Here is a 26,072-nt window from a genome sequence, read left to right as displayed (position 1 = left end):
TTCATCATTAGGATGATTTCCTAGCTGATCAAATCCTGGTTATCGGTTCCACAAGTCGACCACAGCAGCTAGATGCTGCAACCCTGATGAGGTTCAGGGAGAAGTGGTACATTCCAGTGCCTACCAAGGAGGAGAGAGTGTTGCTACTGGAAAAGTTCCTTAAAAACAAAGGCATTTCTACTGTTACTGACGAGGACATTGGCAAGATATCCTCTCGTACAGAAGGCTATAGTGTGGCCGATCTTATCTCTTTGATTTGTGAAGCTGCACTTTTTGCCAACCAGCGTTCGAGCAAATTTGCTGAGATTGATTTACAGGTGTGTTTTTGCACTCGGGACTTGATATGATTGTCTTATTTTTTTCCCATATTTTCCTTGGACCAAGGTAATGATTTTGATTGTCTATGTGGTAGGATTTTGTCTATGCTCTAATGCATTCAAAACCTCATTTCTCACAGCAAGAGATCTCTGGATTAGAAAGCTAGATGTCTAGGTTTATTTTTGGCCTTATGCCCACTCTTGTCACACTACTTGTACTTCTGATATTAAACAAACAAGTTAGATTTCTCAAAAACATTTGTTAAAAATATAAGTTGGTAAAGTTCAAGATACAGTTAATAATTGCTTAAGCTTGTTCCATTAAACAAAATGATGGCAGGAAACAAAAAAAGAACTTGAATTGAAGGCTGAATATTATTGGAAAATTATGTCAACGATTTACATTATTTTTCCTCTGGCTGGAATCGATATTAATTTTTAACCAAAACAAATGAAAATTTAAACTTTTTTTTAGTACTCAATCTCAAATCCACTCCATCTGTGCCTATAATATTTGGTGATGCAGCTATTATTTATATGAGTTTTACTTCTCTTGTTGAGGTTGAATGAAGTGCCACCAAAGATGCATAAGTGCCATCAGTGATTTTCATTAGAAAATCATGGCTACCTTCTCAGCAATCACGCTGTTCTTGACCACAGCAATTATGTCTGCCCCTTTGATCGTGGTAAGGCGGTGCGCAATGACAACAGTTGTTCTATTCACCATCACTCTGTCCAAAGCATATTGTACTATGCGTTCTGACTCTGCATCCAATGCACTTGTAGCTTTGTCGAGCAAAAGAATTTCGGGTCCTTTAGAATAGCCCTTGCAATGGCTATTCTTTGCTTCTATCCTCCAGATAACTGAACCCCTCGTTCCCCAGCTGAGGTGTCATAGCCTTGAGGCAATGAAGAAATAAAGTTGTGAGCATTTGATGCTTTTGTGGCTGCAATGATCTCTTCTTCGGTTACATCTCCTCGCTTGCCATAAGCAATATTGGCCCTAATAGATTCGTTAAAGAGAATTGGTTCTTGACCAACCAAACCTATTTGTTGCCTCAGCCAGTTTATCTTGAACTTACTGATTTCCACTCCATCTAATAATACACGACCTAAGTCGGGATCATAGAATCTCTCTATGAGGCCAATCACTGTCGACTTCCCACTACCACCCTCTCCTGTAAGATCAAATATGGACATAACACATATCATCATAAAGTAATTGATGATTAGCTTAATATCAATCCTAGTTTAACATGGATACAAACAGTGAATCAATACTAGTGACTTAATGAAGTAGTGTATCAATTCATTAAGGATAGTAATCCATTGCTTAGTCTACAAGAAAGGCTACAAGTTGTGCTACATTAGGAATCTAACCGTGAAACCTAAACCGACAAGGAATGCTTTAATGGGAAGCTTCTTGAGGTTTAAGTCTCATATATATACAGATGAATGGGTCCCTGATTACTACCACGACTATTGCATAAGTTCTGTCCATTGAGAAGCAAGTTGGTAAGTAACAGAAGACCATATTCAGTGATCAAGTTAAGCAGCTGCATAAGATGGAATCCATGCCTGTTATTGCTGAAGGTAAGCCTTAATCCCTTTGTGATTGTTGTGCATATGTTGTGAGCATGTAATTATGGTTTTACAATTGGTATCAGAGCATAGGCTCACAAATATGAAAAATCGTTTTAGGGTTTTGCAAAACAAACATAAATTTTTTTTAAGGGTTTTTGCTTTACGGGTCAAGTAATTCATCAAGTTACTGACCAAGTCACTGGTCATGTAACTGATCAGGTACCTGACCAAGTAAGTAACTGACCAGGTAACTGACCAAGTAACTGGTCAGGTACCTGATCAAGGTATACGTAAGTTACTTAAGTCGACTGCTGCATCTGGTTAATTATAAAATTCACGCTTCCGCTGAGATTTTTTGCAGCAAATTGGGGAAAAAGCAAAAACAGGTTTTTCTGTGAAAATTGTTTTCGATTCATAGCATGATAATTAAGTTTTTGATTGTGCTCAAGAACCCTAGTTGCATTCCCGGCGTGCGTTAGGCTAGAGTAGATGGTGACCGGATGAAATTTACAATTTCTTGATTGTTCTGTGGGTTCTTGGGATCGAATCAATTTTGGTTATGCTTGAATATGCATGTTGAATTGATTGATGATATGGTATTGTATCTGTGATTGTGTAAAATTATATGAAGAAATCTCCCAGATTTTGTTTACACGTTGTTAAAGTTGACAAATACAAGAGCTTAATTTTCTTACAAGGATGAATCTGGATAGAATGTAAAGTAAAAGAGCTCATATGTTTTGTGGTTTTCTGTTGGCATAAGTGATTATGATGCACAAAGCATCCTTCATTGATGTTGGCAGAAAACATTGATCAGGTACGTGTAACTGGTCAAGTAACTGACCAAGTAACTGTACCTAATCGAGTAACAAAACTGAAATTGTGTTTTGTGTTTTAAAACTATGCTTCAGTTTTATCTTCCAAAGAAGTGGTTAAGTATGGTTTTAGAATACAAAATAGCAGTATGCATGCTTGATGAAAATAAATACGGATACTTAGAAATTTTTCTTCTCTCTAAAGATGTGGATCAATTTCTTTGGATAACTTGTTTTCATTGAACATGGCATATTGATAAAGAACTCCAGGATATTAAGTTTCTGCTCAAAAGTGATGCTTAATATTGTTTTTGTTATGGACTAACATGAATGCAAGTATGGTTGTTTAGGTTTTCTGTATGTTTTTGTTTTGGTTACTTAAAGCTAAATAAAACACAGAAAACTTGAACATATTTTCTTTACAAACTGAGAACTCACTCGAATTTTTGTTTTGCTCCTTAGGTAACTCTTACATGAACTTGAACAGTGTCTTGATGTTAACTGGAACCAACTATAGAGCTTGGTTAGACTCTGTGGAAAATTATATGGGAATGCATGAGAACATAGACTACTGCTTTACTGAGGATAAGCCTGAAGAGTTAAATGAAAAGAGCACCAAGAAAGATACTGACCTTTACAAGAAGTGGCATAGATCCAATAGAATGGCTAAGAACCTCATCAAAACATCTATGTCTAAGACTGTCAGGGGAAGTATAGAAGAGCCTGAGCTAGCATCAGATCGATTTTCTGGAACTCATAGGTGCTAAGTTTAAAGAAAGTGAAAAAGCAGAAGCAACTAGGCTAACCAAGGAGTTTCATGATTTGAAGTACATGGGTTCAGGGGGAGTGAGAGAGCATATTATGAAGATGATCAATATAAATGGAAGACTCAGAGAACTCTTGATGGGGGCTAGGGATGAGCAGGTAGTGCATTATGCACTACATTCCTTGCCTAACAGTTTTAGTCATCTTAGGACCAGTTACAACTCTCAAAAGGGAAACTGGACTCTAGATGAACTTATATCCATCTATGTGGATGAGGAATCTAGGATCAAGGAAGAAAAGGAACCTGCTACAACCATTAACCTCATTGAGAAGCCTAAAAGAAAAAAGCCCCAGAATAAGCTCAAGCCTACCAAAGCCATAACTAAGAGTTCAACAGCTGCAGTGGCCAAGGAAAACAGGCCATTCAGGTTCAAGTGCTACTTTTGCAAAAGAGTAGGACACATGAAAAAGGACTGCACTGGCTATAAGAACTGGTTAGCCAAAAAGGGTAAGATTTTTTCTAATACAGTTTTTTCCTTAGAAATTAATCTTATAAATGTTGAACCACAGTCTTGGTGGATAGATTCAGGCTCACCTATTCATATTACTAATTCTTTGCAGGGATTCATAAGGAGGAGAATCCCAAAAAGTGATGAAGTGAACCTGTGTGTAGGCAATGGCATGAGAGTGGCAGTCAAGGCTATTGGAACCTTAAAGCTCGATTTAGGTTTAGGAAAATTATTAGTTCTGGACAATGTTTTTTATGTACCTTCCATGAGAAGGAATTTGGTTTCAGTTTCTCTTTTAGTAAAATCTGGTTGTAGACTTGTTATGGATAGTAATGGAATTCTTATTTCTAAAAATTCTGTTCAAATTGGTTCTGGTGTTATTATGAATGATTATTTACAGTTAAATTGTTCAATGGCTCAACAAGAAATTTTACTTGTTGAAAATAACACCAACAGTACTAGCACTTTAACAGGTGTTAAAAGAACCAAACTAAATGAAAAGTCTGCATTTTTATGGCATAGAAGACTCGGCCATGTTTCAAAAGAGAGACTGAAAATTTTGGTGAAAAACAACATCCTAAATGAACTTGATTTTTCTGATCTAACAGACTGTGTTGAATGCTTTAAGGGAAAAATAACTAATACTAGAAAGAAGACTGCATATAGAAGCCAAAATTTATTAGAACTCATACACACTGATATATGTGGACCATTTAGGCATCAAACTATCTGTGGGAATGTGTATTTTATCACATTCATTGATGATTTTTCTAGATACAGTTATGTTTATCTACTTTCAGAAAAGGCACAAGCATTGAAAGCTTTTCAAATCTTTAAGTCTGAGGTAGAAAATCAACTAGAAAAGAAAATCAAAACAGTAAGATCAGATAGAGGGGGTGAGTTCTATGGCAAGTACACTGAATCCGGCCAACAAAAGGGTCCATTTGCCTTGTTTTTGCAAGACAATGGAATTAAAGCTCAATATACAACACCCTATAACCCACAACAGAATGGTGTTGCAGAGAGAAAGAATAGGACTCTTTTGAACATGGTTAGATGTATGATGTGTACAACAGGTTTGCCTAAATTTCTGTGGGGTGAGGCTTTAAAAACTGCAAATTATATTTGCAACAGAACACCTAGCAAAGCCATAGAAAATACTGCTTTTGAGCTTTGGTGTGGCAGAAAACCTAGTCTTCATCACTGCCATGTTTGGGGATGTCATGCAGAAGCTAGGATTTATAATCCAAGCTTGAATAAACTTGATCCTAAGACAGTTAGTTGCTATTTTATAGGTTATCCAGATAAATCTAAAGGCTATAAATTATATTCTGCTCATCATTCACCTAGAATTTTTGAAACACATCAAGTAAAGTTTCTAAGTGAAAAAGTTCACAATACAAACCTTGAGGATTTAACCTCAGATTTTGAGGAAATTGTGTCGGATGAGAATATAAGTGTTGTATTGCCTTTAGAACAAGATGTAACTGATCGAGTCACTGGTCGAGTAACTGACCACGTAACTGTCCCCGATCAAGTAACCGGTCATGTAACTGGTCATGTCACTGACCATGTAACTGACCAAGTAACTATACCTGGTCATGTAACTGACCATGTAACTGGTCAAGTACCTGTCACTGGTCAAGTCACTGACCAAGTAACTGTCGCTGGACAAGTAACTGACCATGTCACTGGTCAAGTAACTAACCAAGTAACTGTCACTGGTCAAGTAACTGACCCTGTAACTGATCAAGTCCCTGTCAACCCTCAGCCTAGAAGATCACAGAGAGCAAGAAAACCAACTTATGGGGGGGAAGATAGTGACTACATTGTTTATCTGCAAGAAGCAGAAATTGAAATGGACTGTGCAGAGGACAATGATCCAACTACATTTAACCAGGCTATTGAAAGTAATGAATCTCACCAATGGCAGCTAGCAATGGAAGCAGAAATTGATTCCATGAGCCAAAATGCAGTTTGGGAATTAGTTGAACCTGACCCTAATCAGAAACCTATAGGTTGTAAATGGGTTTTCAAAACTAAAAGAGATGCAAATGGCAATGTAGAGAGACATAAAGCAAGATTAGTTGCCAAGGGTTTTACACAGAAGGAGGGCATTGATTTTACTGAGACTTTTTCTCCAGTTTCTACAAAAGACTCGTTTAGGATAATCATGGCTTTAGTGGCTCATTTTGATATGGAGCTGCACCAAATGGATGTTAAAACAGCCTTCTTGAATGGTGAACTAGATGAAGTGATTTATATGAGGCAGCCAGAAGGTTTTGTGCAAGCTGGAAGTGAAAACTTAGTATGCAGGTTAAGAAAATCAATTTATGGCCTAAAACAAGCTTCTAGACAGTGGTACAAGAAATTTGATTCTGTGATTTCTACTTTTGGATTTACAGAAAATCTTGTTGATGAGTGTGTTTACTTGAAGACAGTTGGGAACAATTTTATTTTCCTAGTTCTCTATGTGGATGATATACTTTTGGCTAGCAGTAACATTAAACTGCTTAAAGACACTAAGAGCTTTTTGTCAAATAATTTTGACATGAAAGACTTAGGAGAAGCATCCTATGTACTAGGTATTGAGATTAAAAGAGATAGAGCACAGAGACTACTTGGTTTGTCTCAACAGAATTATATTACCAAAGTTTTAAAGAGATTTGGTATGGAAAAGTGTGCAGCTGGAGAAGTTCCCATGTCCAAAGGTGATAAGTTAACCAAGAAGCAGAGTCCTAATAGTGATGTTGAGAAAGAAATTATGGAGTCAAAGCCTTATGCTAGACTTGTAGGAAGTCTCATGTATGCACAAGTCTGCACTAGGCCAGACTTGTCTTTTGCAGTAGGGATTTTATCGAGATTCCAATCTAATCCAGGCCATGAACATTGGTTAGCTGGGAAGAAAGTATTGAGGTACCTGCAGAAAACAAAGAATTACATGCTAGTTTATAGGCAAGTGGAGAATCTGAAACTCGTTGGATTTTCAGATTCTGATTTCGCAGGGAACTATCCAGACTCCAAGAAGTCAACTTGTGGATATGTGTACATGCTAGCAGGAGGTGCAGTTGCTTGGAAAACCATGAAGCAAACACTAGTTTCAACCTCCACCATGCAAGCTGAATTTATTGCAGTATATGAAACTGTGTGTGAAGGACTTTGGATCAGGAATTTCTTGATGCAGACTAAAGTGTTAAGTCACATTGTGGCAGGCACACTTGTGATTTATTGTGATAATGAAGCAGCAGTTTTCTTTAGCAAGAACAGTAAAAGATCAAATAATTTTAAACACATTGATTTAAAGTATTACAGTGTTAGAGAAAGGGTTAAGCATGGTGAGATAGCTGTTTTGAGCATTGACACGAATTCACAGCTAGCAGACCCCTTCACCAAGGCCTTGTCAGTAGCAGCATTCCAGAAACATACAGCCAGCATTGGAGTTTTAGCTAATTTAGATGCTTAGGTTCAGTAGAGAGTTAATCCAGTTGGAGCAATTTAAATTTCTAAGGTTTTTGAGTTCTTGTATTTTTTAGTTGTGATCTTTTGACTTTATTTATCACAACTTATTTGTAATGACAGATTTTATTATTAATAAATTTTGAGGTATTTTTAGATTTTGGTTATTGCTGCAGTTTTTGTTGAATGTTCTGAAAATTATCGATTTTGTGTTTAAAGTTATACTTGCTATCAGATGGCTTAAATCATGTGAAGCATGATGTTAAGGTTCAAGCAAAATTTTTAAGCCATCAGTGTTCAGTGAATTTGCTTGAGTTTCTAGTTTTAGAAACATAAAGTAGGACCTAGCTAATATATGTTTACTTGTTGATACACATTAACATATATTGTATCACTTCTAGTTGAACATATGTGGATTGCAGAAGCTTGTGTTAGTGGTTTTGAAACTCTGCATTTTTGTTAAAATGTATACTGTTTCTTGCTCTGCATAAGTAACTGTGATCTGACCATGTTGGAATGGATTTTCGATTTGAGTTTGTTATCTGGCGCGCTTTTCAGTAAGTTAAGTAGGTTTTGATGTTCTCTGGTGCAAATCATCGAGCATGATATGTGTGAGTCCAAGGGGGAGATTGTAAGATCAAATATGGACATAACACATATCATCATAAAGTAATTGATGATTAGCTTAATATCAATCCTAGTTTAACATGGATACAAACAGTGAATCAATACTAGTGACTTAATGAAGTAGTGTATCAATTCATTAAGGATAGTAATCCATTGCTTAGTCTACAAGAAAGGCTACAAGTTGTGATACATTAGGAATCTAACCGTGAAACCTAAACCGACAAGGAATGCTTTAATGGGAAGCTTCTTGAGGTTTAAGTCTCATATATATACAGATGAATTGGTCCCTGATTACTACCACGACTATTGCATAAGTTCTGTCCATTGAGAAGCAAGTTGGTAAGTAACAGAAGACCATATTCAGTGATCAAGTTAAGCAGCTGCATAAGATGGAATCCATGCCTGTTATTGCTGAAGGTAAGCCTTAATCCCTTTGTGATTGTTGTGCATATGTTGTGAGCATGTAATTATGGTTTTACATCTCCAACCAAAGCAACAGTCTGTGTAGATAAAATATTGATTAAGCTAAGCATTAAGCAATAAAATTTATAAACATATATAAACTGAGTGTTGACTTGCACATCCGGCCTTGTGGGATATTTGAAGCTGACATGTTTGAGATCAATTTTTCCACTTATGCTCGGTAGTGTTAAGCCTGCATCGCTACTCGAGTCGATCTTAGGCCTATTGTCAAGAATCTTAAATATATTGAAGCTGCTGAGTCCTTTGCTTTGTTAGAGTCAGGAGCCATACCACTAGATTCTGAAACTCCTACCGCTGAGATTGTCAAAGCACCTGAAAAATAATATAGAATTAGAGAAAAAATATTAAAAAAACAAAAAAACAAAAAACAAAAAACAACTACGAACATATGTAGGAGGAATGGAGCAGGGAAGTCTTACCATGAATACTTGTTCAAATTTAGCTTGCCCATTTTTCACAAGAATAGCTCCAATGTAGAAAATTAATGCATTGCTGAAGAACATTACGAAGAAACAGAAGCCAAAACCTACACCACTCACTACTCCTAATCATACTCTTTGCTTCATGGGAGCCTCACACTTCTTCTCATAAGCATCCATCACCTTCTTTTCAGAACAAAATGATGCAACAGTTCGAATGCTACAAATTGCATCATTTGCTACTTGGCTTGCTTCTTCATACATAACCTGTAGGCAATGTTGAAAACATTAGCAACAAGTACAATTTGCAATATAAATAACTCACGGGAAAAGATTCAACTGACCTTGGCATCTCCACTAAACCGAAATTTTGTTTGCAGTACTCCTTGCATAATCAATAATGGCGACACGCCTAAAATTAGAAGCGCCAGTTTCCAGTTAGCTGTGAAACCTATTACCAACTCTGCTATGACGGTTGCTATATTTTGTGCAATCAAGGCTATGCCGTCACCAACAAGAGCCTTCACGGTTGAAGCATCAGAAGACAACCTTGCACCAATGGCACCACTGAAAGTACAAAATATATAGAGAATTAAAAAAGCTCATTATATTATTTCGATTAAAACATATAGAGAATTCAAAGCTCATTATATTATTGTTTATTTAACACACCTTGAATTTGCGGGATGATACGCTAAAAACAAGCGCGTAATTTAACCCTGCAAAATGTAGTTGTCAGTATAGAATAAGTATGGATTGTTTAAGCCGGGGATTGAGGGTACACTTGTAATTGCATAAATAAATAAAGAATTAATATAAATGTAAAATATTATTTACAAAAATAAAACAAAGAATGAAGATATAGACAAGTTAACGTAAAGAGGGGGGATTTTAGGATTTTTAAATTAAAAATTAAAAGAAACAAAAAAAATGTAAAATACATATACAAGAGGTGAAACGCAAGGAATAAAAATCAAAACCACAATCATATGCATGAAATCCAATTACAATTCCTATAGTTGATTATCTATGTCATCAAAAAGAAGTTGACCATGTGAAACGTTAAAAAGCAAACGATTTCCCGTTTTTTACTTTCCTTGAATAATTAATCTAAGTAAAAGCACCTAAATTAATCCTATTGAACATACAATCATAGTCTAGAAAGCTAGCTACTCAAGAACACATTCAATGCATGAAGAACAAAGAAATGATGTCAACCTAAGTGCACAACCTAGTATGAGAAAGCTCATCTACTTGCAATCCTCCTTAATTGATTTCGACTTTTGTCCAAAGCCTTTACTACTTATGATTTAGGGTCACAAAACTATTAGGTGAATTGTTTATCTAAATCTAGCTCCAATTACATGCATATATCCTAAGTTGGCCACCAAAGAACATAAACATGCAAAAGTTTTCTATAATCCAAAATCAATTAAGCAATCTCACATAAGCAACATAGAAATCAACACATAGAAATCACAACTTTATTTCAAAACATATAAATAGGCTTTAAACTTTGCCCATAATGTCATGTTAACTAGAATTCATAGTTTTACGAAATCAAACAAAGGAAACAAAAGAAAATGATGAAATACACCGTGAAAGATGAATGACAATGCCTTGAGACGAAGAACTTGAAGATCCTTGAAAGCAAGCAATCTTGTAGGGACGATACAAGGGTGGATGGCGGCTAGAATTTTGATGTATTGCATGGCTTCTTCTCCTCCTTGCCTGAAGACGCAGAACTAGAAGACTAGAGAATGGAACAGAACTTTTGGTGTATGAAAAGAATGAAAGAATTAATGAATGAGGCTTCCAGGGTGCATCTATATATAGGAGACGTCTGGGGCTTCTGGATCCTTCTTTTAATTTCTAGGAATTATCTGATTGATCCACACAGCATTAGCCAATCAGATAATTCCACGTCATCCTTCCTGTGTCATCCAACCAATGGGAAGCCTCCAAAATAACACCTTGATTTAGGGGAGATTATTTTTGCATTAATTACATGATTATTTTCTGATTTATCTCCTCAATTTCAGCCAAGAATGAAATGTGGACTTCAAGGAATGTATCTGGACCTGTTTAATTTCAACCTTTCTGCATGTTGTAATCCCTTAAAATTCTCCTTCATTATCTGTAGAAGTCTCCCTTTGGCCAGAATCATGTCTAGATGCATTTAGGATTTAATTGAGATGTCATTATTCAGATATATACTTGAAATTCGGCCAAAATCAGTCTATGTCTAATATTGACTCCAAATTTGGTTTTTAACCATCTTTTCTTGTCAAAAATGACTCCCAGTCCATATCACCTTTGTAGAGGATGTTTTGAGCTTGTTCTTGGGCTCTCCTAGTCCACCCAGGTATCCTATTGTCATCAGGACTCCTAGTCCAAAGAGGACTCTTCACATGAAATGTTCTTGAACCTTCCGGAATCTTCTTTTGCTTTCCTAGTTCAACTGGGACTCCTTGTGTCATTAGGATTCATTTTCCTAGCAGGAGTAGGATTCCTAGTCCAACTAGGACTCTGTATTTTTCGCCATTTTTCTTCATATCTCCAAACATGTTTCCTATTTGACTCAGGATTCCTACTTTGACTGGGTTTCCTAGTCGGACCAGGATTTCTTGATTGGATCAGGATTTCCTGGTTAGACCAGGAAAACTTCATTTCTTTATTTCAGCTCATTTCTGCAGCCCACGTGCCTTTCCTCTATCATTTTTCCAACGTTCCCTTACTCCTCATGTGCCTTTAAGCTCATTTCTTCTCCATTTGCTCAATGTACCTAAAAATAGAAACTTCATTAAAATTGATTTGTTTAAGGAAATAGCTAAGTAAAATATAGGGAAATAACTATTAAAACATTGCATTAAAATGCTCCTATCACGGGATCATCAAACCAGCTGATTTCTTGGTGCACAACCTTTTGGAATGTCAAGGAACGAATTTGCTGTATCAATTTTCCACCTGCAACCCCAAAGAAGAAATTCTGCACTGGAACGACAACTAGCCCAAAGCAACCCATCCCTACATACACTCCGGCCCATGTTTTCTAGTCTTCTCGTAGCACACTATGCGGTTCATAGAACATTTTAATGGCTTTGAGAGTAGTAAGCCGAATATAGGAAAAATTACTCCATGACCAGCTACAGCAATGGCTGCAATAAGCAAAACTAGAAGCTCATTTCTGTTCCTCATGGCCAACCTTTTGATAGAAACTGCTTTACGCTCTTCAGGATCAACCTTAGTTTTTTCAAGGCTCTCCCCACTCCTACTTCAGTCACTTGGCAATTAACCAGAGCAAGAGTACCAAAGCTGCTAATAGTGGAGGACAACCGACTACCAAATGAACCTCGGCTTAAAGATGTCTGTGCTGATAATCTCTGGCTCCCAGAGCTAAGCATGGTCTTATCTATATCTAAACCATTATCTAGATCGGTCGCATCTGCATCTTTTTCTTTACCTCCTTCCTGTAGGCAAACTAGTTGGCTGTAAGCTCCTTCTGAATCTTTGGTCAAACCAAAAATAATGTTACTTAGGGAACACCTAGTGTAGATTGGGAATGATAGACTGCAAATGGTTTGATCTTACCTTTTTCTACAATTTTCCCTTTATGCACCACTGTTATTGCATCAGCATTTCTTATCATTGTCAAGCGATGAGCAACAACTATAGTTGTCCTATTTGACATTAATTTGACAAGTGCATCTTGAACTATTCATTCAAACTCAGTATCTAGAGCGCTTGTTGCTTTGTCAAGAAGCAGAATTCTTGGGTTCTTCAAAATGGATCTAGAAATTGCAATTCTTTGCTTTTGTCCACCCGATAATGATGTTCCGCCTACCATTGTGTCAAAACCCTATCAAAATAAACATGTTAGTCTCTCTTACATAGCACAAGTCCTCACATATTACCTAAAGGGTTGCCACAATAAAACAAATAAATTTACCTTGGGAAGCTTATCAATGAACTTTGCTGCATTTGCAAGCTCTAGGGCTCTTTTAATCTCCTATTCGGTTGCATTTTCTTTCTTATATGCTATGTTCTGCCTTATTGTTGTTGTAAAACGATTTGGCTCTTGACTTACAAGCCCAATCCTCTCCCTTAGTGATTTGAGATGCAACTTTTTCAAATCGACTCCATCTATAAACTCTTCACCAGCTTCTGGATCATAAAACCTCTCTACCAAGCCTATTACTGTTGACTTCCCACTTCCACTCTGCCCAACCAAAGCAGTCGTTGTGCCACTCGGAACATGTAACGAGAATCCAGCAAATATCTGCACATCTGGCCTAGGATGATACCTAAAATACACATCTCTAAGTTCAACCTCTCCTTTAACATCTTCCAACACAACTCCAGTAGTATCATAAGGATCAATCGTTGGTGTTTGCTTGATGGTCTCAAGCATTTTGTATGCAGCAACTTTCCTGTTGTAAATGCGTTAAGAGACGGTGATGTCTGTCCTAGTGACCTAGTACAACCAAATACTAGCATTAGCATAGTTCTAAAGAAAAACATCAAAATTATCCCCCAAAATGTATATTATGAAGTACTGATAAACTTACATTCTATTAACAGAAAAGATATTTTCCTGCCTAATTAGGGTTAATTAGTGTTAATTTTGTTAAGTGCATGGTTGGTTAGTTAGTGACCTACAACTGTATTACATGTGTTGCTTTTCTACTAGCTCATCCATCTGTATAAATAGCTAGTACTGTACTCATTTCGTGTCAGTTGTAACAGAAAGACAAACATATATAGAATTCTCTCATTTCGTCTCTGTTACTCTTCTCTCTCGCTAAAGCTCAAGAACCCTAGCTTTCATGATATCAGCAGCTCAGGTCACGACCTAGGGTTTGCTTATGCTTGCTTCTGCTTCACAAGTTCACTGTTCTTGATTGCTTCAGTGTTCGGCTTCCTTCTCCTGCAATTTTCAGATAAGTCTTCGTGTTCTTGAAGAAGGAAAAGTTAGATCTACAATTTTTACAGAGTGATTTCTTGACTGTGAAGCTTCGATTTAGTATATTCAGTGTTCGATTGTGAATCTATGCAAGTTAATTTTTAGCTACTTGATTGAATAGTTGTGAGAAATTTCATACTCTCTGTGGTTTCGAAACCCTAGTTCTTGAAGTTTGTTAGTCTGAACTCATATTTGCAAGCTGTAATTGCAGAATTGATGTCATTGTCAGTTGATATAACCCTATGAGGTTTCAAAACCCTAAGCTTTCTTGAAGATTTGTGAAGATTATGATTCTTTGTTAAGATTTGTGAAGATTGTTGATTCTTTGATACTTTGTGACGTTTCAAAGCCTGAGATCTGCTAGTATTACACAGATATACACTCGATTTTTAGTCTCTGCTTCTTTTCTTACCAAGATGACTGCATCTACAACTCAAGCCTCTACTATCACTACTCAGACTACTATGTACCTTCCAAATATTTTACTTGATGAATCCAATTATCCTACATGGCTGTTTCGTATAGAATCCTTTCTTAAAGGTCAGAATCTGTATGGATATGTTGATGGCTCAAATCCATGCCCCACTCAGTTTGTCTTTGCATCTGATGGTTCTGGAAATGTGGTATCATTAGAGTATACTAACTGGAAAATACAAGATCAGAGTATTGTTAATATGATTGGTCAAACACTTAGCCCTGTGGCCATGTCATGTGTTGTTAGAAGCAAATCTACACAAGATATGTGGAATAGACTGAAACTCAAGTTTGCTGCACCTAATAGACAAAATATTTTGCAACTCAAGTCTAATCTGCAAAATCTGAAGAAAGGAAGTGATGATATTGAGACTTACATGGATAAGATCAAGGCTGCTAGAGATGCACTTGAAACAGTTGGAGTGTTTGTTGATGATGAAGACATTGTTGTTACAATATTGAGAGGCTTACCCTCTGAGTATATGCTGCTATTAAGATTGTAATCTGAGCTCAGTTTGTTGCTTGCTCTGTTGGTGAACTCAAGACTTTACTTAAGGCTGCAGAGATTGATATTGAGAGTGAGGCTCAAACATCATCAACTTCAACACTTACTACCATGATGGCCAAAAGTACCATTTATACTAGTTCTACCTCAAGCAACACACTTGGTGCTTCTACCTTAAGTTCACAATCTCAAGTCCTATCTGTGCCTCCTGGCTTTGGTCCCTTAGTGACTACTCCAGCCAACAATAACATCCACTTGTCTTCACAAGTTCCTTATGTCTCCATTCCTGCAATGCTATATGGAAACATTACTCATCTTAATCCATTTACTATAGCTGATCTAAGTTCATCTATGACTGGTTTTCTATGTTGCAAGACCAAATAGTCAGTTTGGAAACAACAATGCAAGATTCAACAATAACTTTGGAGGTTACAGAGGAAGCAACAACTTTAACAATGGCATGAGTAAAGGAAATGGTGCACCATTCAACAATCAATTCAATGGAGGAAATGCAGGCTTTAACAACTTCAGACCAAATGGTGGAGGACCTAACTTCACATGTCAGCTTTGTGGAAAAGCAGGTGGAGCCAAAACATGTAGGACAATGTCAAATTTTCAGAATTTTCAACAAGGCAACTCAAGAACTAATGGTTGTCAATACTGTGGCACACCAAATCACACTGCAAATAGATGCTACTACATTTTTGGCTTCCCTGGTCAGCAACAACAGTCAATACCACAACTCCAAACCAGCCAAAATATACAGTCCCAGCCAGCTCAACATTTTCAGAATAATCAGGCATCTCAGCAATTTTAGAACACTCAATAACAGGGAGTTCCAATGTTTGCCTCCACCAGCAACACACCTCAATTTTGGTTGGCTGATTCTGGTGCCACCAACCATATAACTAGTGAAGTACAGCTGCTCAACAACCTTGCTCCATATACTGCCACAGATTCAGTGCAAATTGGTGATGGTAAATTTTTAAATATCACTCACATTGGTAATACAAAACTGGGAAGGTTGAAACTCAACAATGTCCTTCTTATACCTGAACTTGCTGCACATTTGCTTTCTATCTATCAATTATGCAAACAGAATCTATCAATTATTCTGTTTGGTTTGATGAGTGTATGTGTCATACAGGACAAGGTGCTGGGAAAGGTGTTGTACAAGGGACTGAGTAATCAAAGGCTTTATCCAATACCTTTTGATCTGCCATTGCATCTTCAGAAACATCATGGTTCAAGTAGCAATTCAACTAGTCTTCAGAATAATTCAGCTTATCTTGGAAGAGTGGTTAAGCATTCTTTGTGGCATCAAAGGTTTGGACATCCCTCAAATGAAATAGTTACTAGTATGTTGAATAAGTGCAACATCTCAAGCATACCAAAGAAGGATTCTACAGTTTGTGAAGCTTGTCTACTTGGGAAATTTCATAAGTTGCCTTTTCCAACCTCTCAATCCAGGAGTCAAGTTCCATTTGAGATTGTTCACTCAGATGTGTTGGGTCCTTCCCCTCATCTCTCTATAGATGGTTTCAGATTTTTTGTATTGTTCATAGATGATTATACTAAATATACTTGGATTTTTCCAATGAAGAAAAATCTGAAGTACTTAGCTATTTTCAAGCACTGTGTGCATTTGTTGGGACTCAATTTTCTACTCATATCAAATGTCTTCAAAGTGATGGAGGAGGGGAATATACAGGAAATAAATTTAGAGATTTTTTGTGTAACAAGCCATCACACATCAGGTTTCATGTCCCTACACACCACAATAGAATGACATTTCAGAAAGGAAGAATAGGCACATTAGAGAGACAGCTATTACTCTTTTATAGGACTCTCATCTTCCAACAATCTTCTAGTATCATGCTTGTGCTATTTCAGTGTACTTGATAAACAGAATGACTACTGCAACATTGGATATGAAATCACCATTTGAGAAACTTTACTGTAAAATTCCATCACTAGTGCTACTTAGAGTTTTTGGTTGTGCTTGTTATCCACTCATGACTCCATACAACAGTAACAAATTACAACCAAAGACTGCAAAGTGTGTATTTCATTGGATTTGCAGCAGGATACAAGGGTTACATATGCTATAACTTGACAAGTAAAAAGTGAATTATCTCCAAACATGTGTTTTTTGAAGAACATCATTTCCCATTTGCCAGTTTGCACAGTGCTTCTACAGGAGGTTCAATACACAGCCCTTGTCCCAATATTACTCAGTCTCAGCCCTTACAACATTTTGCAGCACCTGTTCTTGTCAGTAGCACTTCACATCATGTACCACTTTCTTTCACATTACATGATCATTCTCATGCTACTTCAATGTCTCAGGATGCTGATATTCAGGCTTCTAGCCCTTTAATTATCTGTTTCTGTTCATAATGAGAATGTTGCTCCTCATATTTCTTCTGATGAGCACACTATACCATCTGTCCCACCTGATCATCCTATGCTTCCTGCCTTTCATTCTGACTCAAATGCTACTATCAATTTTGGAGAGGATACTGGTATAGTTACTGTTGATACTCAACCAGGGAATGGCTCTATTTCAGTTGTTCTAGATTGTGCTCCTGCTAGTTCCATTTCACAAATTTCTAGTTCTAATATTTTACATCCAGTTCAAGGTCTTTCTAAGTCCACAGTAAATGATCATACTATGCTTACCAGGAGTAAGATAGAGATACTGAAGAAGAAATGCTTCTTGTCCATACTGAATAATACATCTCTTGGAGATCTTTCTGCATATGAACCCCAAAATTATAAAATTGCTATGCAGTGTCCAGTTTGGAATGCAATGAAGGAGGAGTATGATGCCCTAGTTAAGCAGCAGACCTGGTCTCTTGTTCCATTACCTCCATACAAAAACCTTGTTTCATGCAAGTGGATTTTTAAAGTAAAGAAAAATGCTGATGGTTCAATAGCAAGACACAAGGCTAGACTTGTTGCCAGAGGTTTTAATTAGGAGTATGGGGTGGACTACGATGAAACATTTGCTCTTGTGGTAAGGCATACTATTATTAGACTGATTTTAAGCTTGGCTGTACAATCTGGTTGGACTCTGCATCAAATGGATGTCAAAAATGCTTTTCTTCATGGCATTCTTAATGAGGAAGTTTATATGGCTCAACCTGGAGGTTTTGAAGATACTACTCAACCTCATCTTGTGTGCAAACTCCATAAATCCTTATATGGCTTGAAGCAAGCACCTAGGGCCTGGAATGAAAGGTTCACCAGTTTTCTACCAAGTCTTGGTTTTAAATGTTCTTATGCTGATCCATCTTTATTTGTTAAAACAACTGGCAGTTCCACAACTTATTTGCTCCTCTATATGTATGATATTATTCTCACTGGTAATAGTGAAGTTCTTATTTCAGAACTCAAATTAGCATTGCAGGCTGAGTTTGATATGAAAGACTTGGGGAGATTACATTTTTTCCTCGATCTTGAAATCACATACACTTTTGGTGGTCTCTTTGTTTCTCAACATAAGTATGCTACTAAGTTGATTCATAAGGCTGGTTTGGATGACTGCCATACACACCTTACACCTTGTTAGTCTGAGATCAAGTTGTACAAGGATGGTAGTCCCTCTTTGCCGTCTCAAGATATCCCTTATTTCAGAAGCTTGGTAGGTTGTTTGCAATATCTCACTTTCATAAGACCTGATATTGCCTACAGTGTGAATTATGTTTGCCAATTTCTTCATTCCCTAACTGAAGCTCATCTCTTGGCTACTAAAAGAATTCTCAGATATGTCAAAGGTACACTTAATCATGGCATTTATTTCAGGAGGGGTTCTTTGCACCCACAGCAGTACACTCTTCAATCTTATTGTGATGCTGATTGGGTACGTAGGTGACCCAATGACAGGAAATCCACCACTGGATTTGTCATTTTGCTCTATGGTTCACCAATTTCTTGGTGTTGTAAAAAGCAGACAGTTGTGTCTCGTTCTTCAACTGAGGCTGAATATCAGAGTATGGCTGATACCACCTCTGAACTTCAATGGTTGCAACACTTGCTGCATGATTTACACATTAATCTTGCTAGCATTCCAACTCTTCATTGTGACAATATCTCTGCTCTAGCACTTGCTACTAATCCTGTGTATCATTCCAAGCTCAAGCATATTGAGGTTGACGTTCATTTCACCAGGGACAAAGTGAAGGCTGGCTCTATCCGCTTACAATTTGTTTCTTCTAAAGAACAACTAGCTGATCTGTTTACAAAGGGCCTTTGTTCACCTCAGCATCTTTACTTGTGCTTCAGCTTCATGATGTCTGACCCCGACCATCAAGCCGAGGAGGGGTATTAATAGAAAAGATATTTTCGTGCCTAATTAGGGTTAATTAGTGTTAATTCTGTTAAGTGCATGGTTGGTTAGTTAGTGACCTACAACTGTATTACACGTGTTGCTTTTCTGCTAGCTTATCCATCTGTATAAATAGCTGCTACTGTACTTATTTCGTGTCGGTTATAACAGAAACACAAACATATATAGAATTCTCTCATTTCATCTCTCTTACTATTCTCTTTCGCTAAAGTTCAAGAACCCTGGCTTAATTTCACATTCCACCACTCATCATTGCAAATAGAACATTGATGACTTGGCCTCCATTGTAGCCTTTCTCAATGATCATTCACTATGCCAAAAAACGAATCAGACGACAGTTTTTCACTGTCGTCTGATAGTGAAAATTGCTGTTGTTAATACTCCTGCCATCTGTTGCAGGTATCAGACGACATCGTGAAACTGTTGTCTGAATCCAATTTAGACAAGCGCTAGCATTAATATGCATGTTGTCTGAATACCAAAAAGGACGACATACGACTGTGTAGAGTCCGTTGTGCAAGTCATATTAAGTCGGCAGCAATCTCATGGAAAGTAACTTTTGAAGCAAAGTTTGACAAGATCAGTTGTGTAGAAACTGTTGTCCCTTTAAATGTTCTACATCATTTTTTTGAGATAACGCTGTTGTCTGACTTGAAGCAAAACAACAGAAGTTTGTAGAAAGCATTGTGTGTTTGGGTTTGATACTACAGAACATGATACTTTATTGTTGTGTCTTTTTTCGTTGGGCAATTGAAAGTGTTTGAAAAATATTGTAGTTAAATTGTTCATACAACAGTTTTTGAATTCCATTTTATGATGTTCCATTGTTAGACAACAATTTCTATTTGGAATGAAATGGCATAAGAGAGTCACAAGACATATATTACTAAAACCAATTGACTAACACATTCAAAAACACATCCATTGATTGAACATTCAAAACCAGTTCATTACATCATCATCCCAACATCAACATACTAATCCTACCTAAACATAAAGGCCAAAAACATCAAGGCCAGAAATATATTGTACTTGTCCATTTCCTTCTCTCCATCAACTTCCTCTATACAGTTCCTTCCTCTTCCTTCTCAGCAACAAGATATGCAGAGTAGAACTCAATACCAAACTGACCAATCATGCTAACAATAGCTCTAGCAACCTAGACTTCCATGATTTTTGCCATCACTTCACACATGTCCCTGCACAACAATAGTGGATGACTGTACAAACTATAATAGGCCAGACTGAGCAGAAATCTAACCAAAAGCAAGACTATGAAAATTAGTTTACAACTGTTAGTTGCATCCAACATTCTTGGTGAAGGGTTATTCCATTTTTCATTTTCCAAATCAATAACCAAAAGGCATTGTTTTAGATAAATTTATGGTTACACAAATTGAAAACAAAAAATGAAATGAAATTAAGATTGTAAAAAGCAAACCTTGAGGCAAAAAAGCATTCATTTTGGCGTAGGATCTGTGTAATCAAACAGTACTTTTTACCAGGGTGCAACTAAGAGAACTTCTGATGCTACCTTTTCCTCCTCAAAGCAAGCCAATAGATCATCGGAAAAGAATATAATACACCTATAATAGTATGATTAGTTAACGATAGATAAAAGATAGAACATAATCAAAACTAATCCTACCTAAACAGAACTCATAAGAAACAAAAACATTATCCCATTATGTGTCATTTACAAGTCAATGTGCAGTAGCATGCCAGACCAAGATAGTACCCTCATCTTCCTCATGGGTTCGAACTAGACCCTCAAATTTCATTGGAAACCTTAGCATTCTCGGCCTCCATGGAGCTAAGCTCCTGCTCAAAACGTCCCATATATGCTTCTAAAAATTGAACCAATCACATTAAGCAGCAAGTAAAAGCACCAAATGTCACAAACCCACATCTGTCCAGTAAAGCAAAAACTAATCTGCTTGTAGTGAACTTACCAAAATCTTGATCCCCTAACAGACCAACGTCAGAGCAATCAGATACTACCCTTTCAACTCTACTCTGCAACATGCACAATGAGAGAAACATGTAATGAAAATTTCAAAATTCAACCAAAAGAGTGGGGGTAAATTCAAAATTACCCGAAGAAATAATGCGCTGTCGTTAAGTAAATCATGAGAATCTGCAGTAGGTGATTCGGAATCATCATCCCGGCCGCATCACTCGAGAATCTCTTCTAGGTCAAGCACTCGCGATGATCCAGACCAGCCTTCTGTGGCTGTTGAAGCCCCATTAACAGGGGGTCCAGGACCTTTGGAAGCTTCCAGTAGAGCTTGTAGTTCAGCTTGTCTTTCATACAACCTCTCTTGTTGGTCAAGCAATACTTTGATTTGGTCTGAAGAATAAAAAATGTGGAATAAGCATAAATTACAGCCATTTGAATATATAGGAAAAACATGGTAGAGCATTGTATTTCATTCATGAAAAGTCCTACTCAAGTGAACTGAAACTCAAATAGAAAAGAAAACTGCCTCTTGTATAGGCAGCAACCAAAACCTTAATAGGACTTGATTCATTCACTGCCTCTTTCTTTACTACTGAGCATTCTAATTTGTTGGCAATGAGTTTCTGAAGGTCTTTGAATTTAGAACTCTGAATCCCTCTAGATCCAGCAAAAATAAAGCAATCAAGACCTTAAAAGCTCTCCTAAAATAAAGAAAGTACAATATAAAGACTTTCTAGAAACAAAGAGGCAGTCAGGTAGATAGGTAAATAGGTAGGAACCTATTCCTCAATTCCTTCAGTGCAGCCTCTGCAGTTCATGAAAGAGATACCCAGCTTTTTTACCATCCAAAAACGCAAATAGGTAATTTACCATCCAAAACCCAGCTTTGCATCTCCACGAAAAGCCATCCCAATACACCCCTAAACTCTCTTTCTCTACAATCCAATATGTGAGCTTTAATCCGAGAACTGGTTTAATGAGGAAAAAAAAATATATATATATATAATTGAACAATATATATATATATATATATATATATATATATATATATATATATATATATATATATTAGTTTTTCTGCTGGAGAAAGAAAATCAATGCATTCATATGAATAAAGAAGAAGATAAAAACAAGAATGACTAATTCCATAACAACAATGAAGAAAAGGATTCATCCACCGTAAATCTAAAATTGCCCTCTATAATCCAAGAAGAAGATAAAACCCATAGCTTAGAAACCATTGTGTATTTTCTGTTTATTTCTAGTACAACATCAGTTCCATATATGATGTTCAACTAACACCAATCAACTCAAATTAACAAAACTCAGGCAGGTAGGAAGCCATGAAATGTGTTTGGTCAAAGAACAAAGAAAACAACAAAGAGATCCAAAATTTGATGCTTCACTCCTAAATAACTGCAAACAATATGAAAAACGTAAAAGGGCATGACTTACATTCAGACCATAGACATTAAGAGAGAAATTGGATACTTTTGCATATAAAGCAGCAGCACGATCACAAGTGATAAAGAAGCCTGCCATGACCGGGGGTAAAGAATACAGCCCTTTCTTCTTCACCGACCTCTGACCCACACACAATTCAGATACTATTAACAAACAAGAAAAGAGAGAGAGATCGAACTGACGTTGAGAGGAAGATATATAACGTGTCTTTCCCTTCTTGGACTTGAGGGCTGAGGACGACATGGATTTATTGTCGGTTGTAATTTACCAAATACACCCATCTGAGTAAAGGCCTGTGAAGAAGTTCAAGCTCAGCAGCTGTAAAACTCGGAACGATGAAACCCCAAAATAAAATTCCCAGGAGGAGCGAAAGAAACCCCAAAATCAAATTAGTACATAAAATTCGAAAGAAACCCCAAAATCTACAACAGGAGCGATGAAACCCCAAAATCAAAAGAAACCCCAAAATCAAAATTAGAAAGAAACCATAATTTGGTTTGACCCATTACCTAGAAAAACCATAAAAATTGATTTTCGATCTGTTTCTGTAATTGATGACCGGAGTTGATGGTTTTGTGATTCAGGAGATGGAGAAGCCGCTAAGGAGAGAGATCGGAGATCTGAAAACGGAGGTTGTGAGGGAGCATCTGAGGAGCAAGAGGATCAGGCTCTGTGGATTGATGGAGCTCTTTCTTGAGGTTGCGGTGCTTTTCGTTCTTTGCGGTTTCTTGTTCACGATCAATAAATGGGTGGTTTCTTGAAGGTCTGGCGTTTATGTGTGTATGAGAGAGAGAGAGAGAGAGCGTTGGGGAGCTGGGCCTCCGAGAGAAGAGAGAGAGGTTGAGTCTGAACATCTATTTTTTCTTTCCCAAAATAAAACGATTAGTTTTGTGAAAAGCCAGAGTTTAAATTTTGGTCAAAAAATGGGCGGGCAAAGTAGAAACAGGGAGTCAAAAAATTTGAGTTTTGGCCAACTGTGGAACTCAGACAACATAAATTTATAGTCATTGTCTGAAATAGAGTTACACAACAGATTAAAACATCAATAAATAACTGTTGTCGGAAGCCATTGTCTAAAGGAGACTTGCACAACAGAATAAAGTAGCACTTCATAACTGTTGTCTAAGTAAAATCAGTCAGACAACATCCAAACTCAACCATTGTCTAAATATAAATTGCACAACAGTAAAATATCAATAGATAACTGTTGTTTGTAACCATTGTCTGAAAGAGAGTTACACAACATAATAAAGCAGCAAAAAACAACTATTGTCTGAATTAGATTGGTCAGACAACATCAAAATACCACAATTGTCTGAATAGTAATTGCACAACAGTCAATGTAATAACTGTTGTCTAAAAAAACTCACTCAGACAACATCAAAATATAACCATTGTCTGAATGAAAATTGAACAACAGCAATGTAATAACTGTTGACTGAATCGAAAATTTGGACAACAGAATAATTTTTGCTGTCGTCTGATATAATCAGACGACAGTTAAAAATTTCGCTGTTGTTGGAAATGTGTCGTCTGATTCGTTTTTTGGCATAGTGATTTTTGATCCGTACCATATGGCAAGTCCATAAGTGCCAAAGACAATAAGCATGAATGTACCAAGTCCAACCCCTGTGGCTAGTCCTTGTTGAACCGTGTTATTGTACGCAATTTTCAGCTTCTAGTTGTATTTATCTATTGCTTCCTTCTCTCCGGTAAAAGATGCAACCTAGAATGGACAAAAGTAATTATAATGTAGTTAGCATTATCGTTGATAATTAAGATAAAGATATTGTACATCAAGGCCTAGCTAACAAACTTACTGTTCTGATGGCTCCAACAGTTTGTTCTACTATAGTGCCAACTTCTGCATAAGCACGTTGCCCGCGTGTTGACATTTTCGAAACAACAATGGATGTGACTCCACCAGCAATAACAATTGCAGGATTAATACAAGACAGCAAAACCAAGGTGAGCAGCCATCCTTTGAGAAAAGCTGCCAAGAAAAGTTGAAAGGAGCTGTATGAATTTCCCCACCTGTATATATCACAAATCAACACAAGAAAATGTCAAGGTCGCCAAGAAAACTAACACCGGAGAGATCAATGAGAGAATGTCAGGGGACACCATTCTCATTCAAAATGCCATGGACGAAAAGGTACATAGCTAATTTCTTAGGCTAAATAATTATCGTAGCATGGTATTATGCACACCTAGTTGCAATATGGTTGGTTCTTACTGATCATATTTTGTTGATTTGTGATATATACAGGTGGGGAAATTCATACGTACAGCTCCTTTCAACTTTTCTGTGCGGTTTTGTAAACCAAGGTGAGCAAAACCAAAGACAGTGCTAGTTATTCACTTTTTCTCTGGCTCTACTATTTTGATATTTTGTATATGAGAAAAATTCAGGTACCGTCCCTAAACTATGCTGCCAAGGCCAATTTGATACCCGAACTCTCAAAAGTATCAATGTGATACCCAAAGACCTAAATTGGTATCAACGTGATACTTCCGTCAAAATTTTCTAACGGCGCCGTCTGTTTGCTGACGTGGCAAGCACGTGGGTCCCAAAAAAAAGTGAAATGACAAATTTACCCTTTTTTTTTATAGAAAAATTCATCTACCGTCCCCAAACTATTTTGCCAAGGCCAATTTGATACCCGAACTCTCAAAAGTATCAATGTGATACCCAAAGACCTAAATTTGTATCAACGTGATTCCTTCTTCTTCTTCTTCTTCTTCTTCTTAGGGTTTCGCAGCGCCAAGCAGCTTGGAGCTGAAGCTTCCAATCGAACCCGATACTGGTCGAAGAACCTGCTGGTGCTGAGATGATCAACGACCCGTCCGCGTAAATTGGGGCCGTCGAGCTGTTGAGCGAGACGAGGCGTTCAGCCGGAAGGTACCGTGAGAGAGTGACCGTCGAGGCGGAGTATGTATGGTCTCCGAATGGAAGGCGGTCCAGTTCTAGGGATGCCATTTTAGCTATTCTTCTTCTTCTTCTCTCTCCTCCTCTCTCTCTCTCCTCTCCTTCTCCTCCGCCTAAACCATCAGTAACGCCGCCGAGATGGATTTGTAGCAGGAATTGGAGAGGATCTCGGCGGCGTTAGTGATGGTTTGGGCGGAGGAGAAGGAGAGGAGAGAGAGAGAGAGGAGGAGAGAGAAGAAGAAGAAGAATAGCTAAAATGGCATCCCTAGAATTGGACTGCCTTCCATTCGGAGACCTTACATACTCCGCCTCAACGGCCACTCACGGTACCTTCCGGCTGAACGCCTCGTCTCGCTCAACAACTCGGCGGCCCCAATTTACGCCGACGGGTCGTTGATCATCTCAGCACCAACAGGTTCTTCGACCGGTATCGGGTCAATCGCTTCAATGC

General features: G+C 37.4%; 1 long non-coding RNA gene and 1 pseudogene across 10 annotated transcripts; both read right to left on the bottom strand.

Annotated features, from left to right (window-relative positions):
• Positions 1–850: 850 nt before the first annotated feature.
• LOC133723177 (ABC transporter B family member 9-like) lies at positions 851–25,672 on the bottom strand (annotated as a pseudogene).
• On the bottom strand, positions 20,163–23,343 carry LOC133722049 (uncharacterized). 10 transcript variants are annotated; one of them, XR_009852446.1, is made up of 6 exons: positions 23,202–23,343; positions 22,684–23,010; positions 21,365–22,163; positions 21,221–21,284; positions 21,007–21,115; positions 20,163–20,854 (listed from the first exon to the last, which is right to left on the bottom strand). It is a non-coding gene; the product is annotated as an uncharacterized LOC133722049 (long non-coding RNA). The 10 variants fall into 10 exon arrangements; XR_009852438.1 differs by having other exon boundaries at positions 20,163–20,467; positions 20,710–21,284; XR_009852443.1 differs by having other exon boundaries at positions 20,969–21,284.
• Positions 25,673–26,072: the final 400 nt, after the last annotated feature.

The sequence above is a fragment of the Rosa rugosa genome, chromosome 7 (genome assembly GCF_958449725.1).
Source record: "Rosa rugosa chromosome 7, drRosRugo1.1, whole genome shotgun sequence".
NCBI lineage: Eukaryota > Viridiplantae > Streptophyta > Magnoliopsida > Rosales > Rosaceae > Rosa > Rosa rugosa.
Note: the sequence above shows the minus strand (reverse complement) of the source record. Positions and strands in the feature narration are given on the sequence as shown.